Source organism: Miniopterus natalensis, chromosome 2 (genome assembly GCF_054644295.1).
Source record: "Miniopterus natalensis isolate mMinNat1 chromosome 2, mMinNat1.hap1, whole genome shotgun sequence".
Classification (NCBI taxonomy): domain Eukaryota; kingdom Metazoa; phylum Chordata; class Mammalia; order Chiroptera; family Miniopteridae; genus Miniopterus; species Miniopterus natalensis.
In genome coordinates this window covers 66,456,707-66,464,978 of record NC_142082.1, presented here as the reverse complement: position 1 = coordinate 66,464,978, position 8,272 = coordinate 66,456,707, and the positions used below count along the sequence as shown (strand labels likewise).

General features: G+C 39.6%; 1 long non-coding RNA gene across 1 annotated transcript in view; it reads right to left on the bottom strand.

The window, feature by feature from the left end:
* Positions 1-3,019: 3,019 nt before the first annotated feature.
* The window catches only part of LOC148093693 (uncharacterized), a 152,207-nt gene continuing 146,954 nt past the window's right edge, over positions 3,020-8,272 (bottom strand). The window contains exon 3 of the long non-coding RNA XR_015713985.1: positions 3,020-3,092. This is a non-coding gene — a long non-coding RNA (uncharacterized LOC148093693). The remainder of the gene's footprint in view (positions 3,093-8,272) is intronic.

The following is an 8,272-nucleotide window of genomic DNA, read 5'->3' as shown; positions in this document are numbered from 1 at the left end:
AGTAGCATTGTTGGGTACGATTCAGGATGGCAGCTTGAATGGCTATAAACAGTTGTTGCACAGTGGAATTAGTAGTGCCAATGAACGGGACAGTCTCAATAACAGAGAGGCTTCTGACTACATATTGACTATCAGAGAAAATATTTAAAGGTTCATTGGCCACATCTAAAAGTACCCGGTGTACTGCTGCTAACTCTACCTCCTGGGCAGAGGAATATGGGGTCTCCCATCGTGTAACCTGGTGCCCACGCACATAGGCTGCAATGCCAGAGGACGACCCGTCAGTGAGCACAGTAACGGCCCCCGGTAAGGGGGTGGCTGAGACCATTTTTGGAAAAATGACTGGATGCCTGAGAAAGAATTGTAGAAGCTTGTCTTGAGGGTAGTGAATATCAATTTTCCCAGGGAACCCAGCCAGAGCTATCCCCCAGGGATCACAGGTCTGGAAGAGCCAGTTGATCTGCTCCCGTGTGTATGGTACCAGAATGCTTGCAGGGTCTCTGCCAAAGTAGCGGCGGGACTCTTCCCGAGCCTGTTGAATAAGGACAGCAACAAGTTCATAATAGGGGGCAAGGACCCGGGCAGGGGAAGCAGGGAGGTGCACCCACCGTAGTGGCCGGTCTTGCCATAAAACAGCAGTAGGGGAATGGCCCGTGGCCAAAATGCAGGCCTGCCAAGGTCTACTATAATCACAAAATGTTGCCCGCTGTCTGCGGATAGCTAGCTCCACCCTCCCAAGGGCGACACGTCCTTCCGGGGTCAGCTGTCTAGCGGATGCAGGATCTGCATCCCCCTTGAGAATGTCAAACAATGGTTTGAGCTCCCCTGTAGTTAATCCCAGATAAGGTCTAATCCAGTTGATATCCCCCAGCAACTTTTGAAAATCATTCAAGGTCTGGAGCTTGTCTAGCCGAAGGTGAACTTTCTGACAGAAAAATCGGTCAGGCTCTAGATGAAAACCAAGATAAGAAAACGGGGGCTGCCTCTGGACCTTTTCTGGGGTTATGACCAGGCCTTGTTTTTGCAAGTCAGATTCCATTTTCGCAAATGCCCGGAGAAGCAGTCCCTCATGGCGAGCGGCAACGAGGATGTCGGCCATATAGTGACAGATATATACTGCTGGATACTCGCGCCTTACCTGAGCTAAGGCCGTTGCCACAAATTTTTGACACAGGGTCGGGCTATTGGCCATTCCCTGCGGCAGCACTTTCCAGTGATATCGCTGCATAGGCTCCTGAAAATTTACTGATGGTACGCTGAAGGCGAACCGCGGACAGTCTCGGGGGTCAAGGGGAATAGTATAGAAGCAATCTTTTAGGTCAATAATAATTTTATATGTATCACGGGGTATGGCCGCAGGTGAAGGCAAGCCTGGCTGGAGGGCCCCCATGAGCTCCATAGTCTCATTCACCTTCCTTCCATGCGCACCCCTTCATGCCGGGGATCAAGGCAATCTCGGACCAAGGTCCAGAGTGAAAAAGCCTCTACAGGCACTTTCTGTGGGCCGTGTGCCTGGAAAAAACCCTGTATACGCTCTCCCACTTTATTCCAAGTTTCTAGATTAACAGTGCCCTCCTCCGGGAACCAAGGGCACACCTCCTCCACAAACTGCAAAAAATTACGCAGCTGGGTAGTACTAACCTTAGCGCCCCTAGAGCGGAGCATTGTTTTCAAAACCTGTGCAAACAGCACCTTGCTGTTCTCCTGGCCCATAATTTCTTACTCCCGATATACTGACCGCTCCCTCCGGCTATCACTTACCCGATAGCAATCCGCGCGGCCCCGAGCGGTGTCCTCTACCGTGTTCCCAGGTTTTCAGGTCCCTGTTCGGGCGCCACTTGCCGGAGCCTGCCGGCAGTCGAGCAGTAACCTGATTGAGGGGGTGAGGATTGGAAAAGAAAGACAAGAGACAGGATGGGATCGGGAGGGCTTCAGTACGTGACTGAGCCCCGAGTTTATTTTTCAGCTTGTACTTATAGCACACTTAATGCGGAAGCACATAAACTTAGTGATCCTTGCCCAGTTTCTGCTCTCCGTCCAGTTCCTTGTTCTTACATGCCCATTCTTGTCTCGTACATACATCATTGGTAGCTGGGACATGCTACATGCCCATTCTTGTCTCGTTCATACATCATTGGCAGCTGGGACATGCTGCACTTCTAACCCGGCCACGGTTCCTGGACCAAGGTACCTCCTCATGCAAGCATTGTTGATATTGGCCCCATGCTGAGCTACTCCTCATACAAGCATTGTTAATCTTAAGCTTAGCCAAGTCCCTAAGGAGGGGGAGCGGGGGGAGCAGGGCGAGTGCTAGCACCGCTGCCCACCACTCGGGTCAATGCCTCAGAGATTTCTCTCTTGATGACACTAGGGCAAGCGGGCCTCCCGGGTCTTTCTCCCTGGGCAGCACCTCGCCCGGCGGGTCCTCCCCGGGGGGAGTCCCGCCGGCTCCCCACAGCATATAAATTCTTTGGTTAAACTCTCCCCTCCCATCCATCCACCCCTCTCCTTCCTTCTGAGATTCAACAGTCTCATCTATGCTTCCATGTCATTGAATGTATTCTGTTCATCAGTTTATTAAGTTCTTTAGATTCCACATATGAGATCATGTGATACTTGCCTTTTTCTGACAAGCTTATCTTGCTTAGCATAATATTCTACAGGTCTATCCATACTGTCCCAAATAGTACGAGGTCCTTTTTTATAGCTGTATAGTATTCCATGGTGTATATGTAAAACAACTTTTTTATCCACTCATCTACTGATGAGCACTTGAGCTGTTTCCAGATCTTAGCTATTGTAAATTGTGCTGCTATGAACATAGGGGTGCATAGATTCTTTCTGATTGGTGTTTTGGGTTTCTTAGGATATATTCCTAGAAGTGGGATCACTGGGTCAAATGGCAGTTCCATGTTTGATTTTTTGAGGAGCCTCCATACTGTTTTCCATAGTGGCCGCAAGAGTCTGCATTCCCACCAGCAGGGTTCCCCTTTCTCCATCCTCGCCAGTACTTGCCATTTGTTCATTTGTTGATGGTAACCAGTCTGGCAGGTATGAGGTCCCTCGTAGCAATATGTTTGCCAATATATCTCCTAGGACAAGGGAAACAAAGGAAAAAATAAATGGGATTACATAAAATAGAAATATTCTGCACAGCGAAAGAAATAATTAACAAAATGAAAAGGGACCCCACTGTATGGGAGAGCATATTTACCAATGATACATATGATAAGGAGTTAATTTCCAAAATATATAAAGAACTCATACAACTTAACAAAAGGAAGACAAACAATTCAATTTAAAAATGGACAAAGGACCCAAATAGACATTTCTTCAAAGGGAAAAGAAAGATGACTAAGAGACATGAAAAGATACTCAAAGTCACAAATCATCAGAAAGATGATAATTAAAACGACAATGAAGTATCACCTCACACCTGACATCAACAAATCAACAAATGACAATTGCTGGTGAGGGTGTGGAGAAAAGGGAGCCCTAGTACACTGCTGGTGGGAATGCACACTGGTGCAGCCACTATGGAAAATATTATGGAGTTTCTTCAAAAAAATTAAAAATGGGCCTGGCAGTGTGACTCAGTGGTTGAGCTTCTACCTAGGAACCAGGTCACAGTTGGTTTTCAAACAGCACATGCCCGGGATGCAGGCTCAGTGACCACTAGGGATGTGCAGGGGAAAGCAGATCAATCATCTTTCTCTCTCATTGATGTTTCTATCTCTCTAGCTTTTTCCCTTCCTCCCTAAAAATCAATAAAAACATATTTTTTAAAAAAATTAAAAATAGAACTGTAATTTGACCCAGTGACCCAGTGATCCCACTTCTAGGAATATTTCCTTAGAATCCCAAAACACCAGCCAAAAAGAATACATGCACCCCTCTGTTCATAGCAGCACAGTTTACAATAGCTAAGATCTGGAAACAGCCCAAGTGCCCATCAGTAGATAAGTGGATGAAAAGCTGTGGGGCATTTACACAGTGGAATACTACATAGCTGTAAAAAAGAAGGATCTCGTCCCTTTTGAGACAGCATGGAGGTACCTGGACAGTGTTATGCTAAATGAAGTAAGAAGGTCAGAGAAAGACCAGTATCACATGATTTCAATTATATGTGGAAAATAATAAACAAAATAGATCCAGAGACATGGAACCATGCAACAGACTTAAGAATCTCAGAAGGAGGGAGAAGAGGAGATGAGATTAGCCAAACCAACTATAGGCATATATGAATGATCCATACATGGACGCAGACAATAGTGTGGTGAAGGCCTGGGGAAGGGGGTGGGAGTGGGGGAGTGATAATGAGGGAATACAAGGGGACATCAGTAATACTTTCAACAATAAAAATAAATTTTAAAACAATGGGCACAGGACCTAAATAGACATTTCTCCTAAAGGACATACAGATGACCAAAGGACATGAAAAAATGCTCCAAGTCACTAATCATCAGAGAGATGCAAATTAAAATGAAGGAAAAATCTTTCTAAAAAAATGTTTAACAGAAGCAAAGTATAAATGGCAAAATTATCTATTTGGTATGCTCACTTAGGAAGCCATCTTTTCTAAAATTATAAATGTATCTATAACCGTCTATAGTTCCATGTGTTGGTATTATGTAGAAATTTTAAAGGAACGACTAGCAGGCACCTGCTATGAGGAAATACAAACTGGTTACTAAAAATCATAAACACTGGAAGTCATGTTTACTCTTAGGTTTGTAGGGAACATGTAAAAATAATGAAAATCTGATTGTCCTTCTATATAATAATAGTATTTTAATGGCCATGGATTACTACTTCCTTTTTCCACAAGAAATAATAATAAACATCCATTTTTCCCTTAGCACATTAAAAATGCATTTCACTTTGGAATATGGTGTGCAATTTAAGTGAATTTTAAAACTGGAATTAGTACCTGATGCAGTTTTTAAATATTGTAATTAAATGAGTAGCTTGCATGTTAATTCTGTTGAAAAATAAATAAATCTCCCTCTATAGGTATAACTTTGATAACAGGAGATAGTTAAGTAGTGAATATGTTAACTATTACCTAACGTCTAAAGTTATAAGCTTGAAATGTTATTTAGCCTGAGGACAATTACTGGTATAATCATTAAAATAGCTTTACATTATGCATTTCAGTATACTCAATTTTTCAGTGCAGATTAAAAATCAAAACTTGACAATATATTCAACTTCTCAAAAGTCCAAGTAGAGTAGTAATGTATGTTTATTCAGAATAAATAGAATTTCTGACTACCGATGTATTTCCTAAATTTTAGAAAATGCAAGATCTTGACATTTACATTTTGGCCCATGAATACCAACAACATAATCTTGTCGTTATTGGGATTTTATTTCAGTGACTTACTCAGTGTTTCCTATGTTAAAATTTAATAACAATCATTTACAAAGTATTCATTATAAAGTATCCTTATTCTTCAGGGGTATTTGCCCACTATCAAAGCATGACTGTGGGCTAAAGTATGGAGATTTAATAAAATAAATAATGATATTCTCTGCATTTATGAGCCCCAACATGACAATAGAAGCACAAATTAATTCAACAGAATTAATACACAAACAGAATCACAAAGAATTACAGAAACAATACTCTTTTCTTTAATTTGTTAAAAATAATACTCGAAACAGTTAGTGGCCTAATTCCTATGGTTTCCTTATATTGTTGGCATCCTGACTGCATTAAGCATTTTCATCCTGTCTTTCTACTTACAAATTCCTCAAAGTGAATGGAAGTCACTTAAAAACATCTTTCTTCATAAATTTAACTTTGCATGCATTTTTCCAGTTTGCTTAGCTACCATCCTTAGCTAATAGTCTGAATAATTCTACTCACTGCCATGTATTTTGTTTATACTTCATAAAAGGACACAAATGCTAAAAGATAACATTATACTTATTAATACTAGAAATCTAATCATGCTACAAATATAAAATCAATTATAAAAAACAAACTTTGTAGTAAAGAATTTATAAATTGTGAGGAACTAAAATCTGGTCATTATTACAAAAAACAAAAAGAACAAATTTATACATGTTCTGTATACTGATATATTTCCAAATGAATAATTTATAAATTTCATTGTCATGTTTGCATTTACCTTTCTCATCTTTTATTTTTCCTATCTCCACTTCCTCACTGCCATAAACATTAGAGAAATATCTATTTGTCTCAAATGATATTTGAAAAAGTCCAATTCTCAGCCCAAAGTTTCTCTTTTAAAAAAATAAAACAAACAAAAACAGATTCGGAAGAAGCTGTTGAATAGATTTTGTTTCTTTCAGAACTTCAGCCTGAGTCTTATTAATTTTGACTCTTCTAAGAGTACCTCAGCTATCCACTGAAAAGATCTGGCTGATGCTTCAATAAAATGCATAAAAGTTCACTGTGACTTTGATCTTTAGGCAAAGCATCATGACATTCCGGGACACATGGGTGATAGCATTCCTTATGTACTTCTGATGAACTGCATCAAAGTGGAATTCAGTTTTGGTTGCCTCAGTAGCAGAGAAATGTAGACATATTGGAAGTAGTTCAGAGAAAAAAGCTCAAAATGACTAAGGGAATCAAGTGGAATTATAAGTAGAGATTAAAAAGGGGGGGGGGGGAAGATGAAGAGTTTGGTCCAGAATTAACTAAAAAGTTACATGAAAATATCCAGAAACTTGATTTAAATAGTATGAAAGAAAAGAACTGGCTAATTTGGTACCGGAGGAAATAGTATAAATAGAAAAATATCTAAAATTTTAACAGGTTATTTTAGATTTTAATAGCCAGTCTTAAAAAGATAAGTTACTCAGCCTTACAAATACATTCAAAAGAACAAGCACACATTTTACTTAACAGCAACTTACTGATTCAAGAAACACTATGTTGAAATGCATTCTACAATCAATAGTTATTGCACAATTTTTTAACAGTAGAAAGTAAATGATGGGATTTACATGATTTACATAAAGATATTAAGTTGAGTAAAATAGGAATACTTATAATAATTTCTGTAACATACCAGGAACTGTACTAAAAACTTTACATACACTGACTAACTACTCTGTATGATTCTTGCTACTATTCCAACTTTATGGTTGATGAAACTGAGCAAATAGGAGGAAAGATACATGCCAAGGTCATATAGCTTGTTAATAGGAGACTCGGGACTCAGCTACTGCAGGCTCCAGGGTTTATGCTTTGCATACAGTAGCTCTGCCTTTGTGGAAGCCAGCAACCCACCAAAATATATCACATTATAACCTTCTTCCACATCAACTTACTTTAAAATAAATATCCTCACATCTGAAGATCAAGGTGGTGGGGTACTGTATATCTACGCCATCAGACATGGCAGACAACAGAAACAGGTGACTATTGAGTGCTTGAGCTGTTTATTCCAAATTAAAATGTGCTATAAATGTAAAATACATAATGATTTTCAAAAACTTAGAAAAAATATCTCATTAGTATTTGATATTAATTACAGGTTGAAATGAAAATATTTTTAATATATTAGGTTCAACAAAATATTATTAAAATGATTTGCATGTTTTCTTTACCTTTTTAATGTAGCTATAGGAAATTTTGAATAATATATATCCTTCACCTTTGTGTCTCATATTACATTTCTATTTGACAGCACTCTTTAGATGAATTCCATGGTCTTTTCTATTTTAAGTATCTATAATTCTGTGGAAATGCTGTAAAATGAGGTTTTTGAAAACTTTTCAAAGCAGGATTTTAATTATTATGATCGATTCTGTTGATAAATCTGAAGAAAGTATCAATTATTAATATTTTTTCTATTCTAATTATTAGTGCATTTCTTTTTTTAGGGCTCAGTACATCTCTACCATAATTAAGTAAATTTTCTTCTAACTTTGAAATGTTTTGAGCTTTTTTCCCATATGAATGGTCTCTCTTGTCTCATGCTTCAGACTTTCATAAAAGCTCTCAAACAAGCAGCATCTGGTCTCAGTGTACCCTGTACTTCTTGCTAAGTAACCCCAGGCCATATAATAGTGGTAGCTGGCCTTGGTTAGCAGCTTGCCCTTTCCTGGACACCTCCAAGCCCAACACGAGGAGCAGTAATCTGCATATTGCTCTGTAGCTGGAACCAGGTGGCCCAGGGCAGGGCACAGGCACAGGTTAACCCTGAACCTCCTGAGAGGTCCCAGAGCCAGTGTACCCAGTAGAAACCTTCAGACCACATGGAATTACAAAACTACCACCTCCACAAGGGAC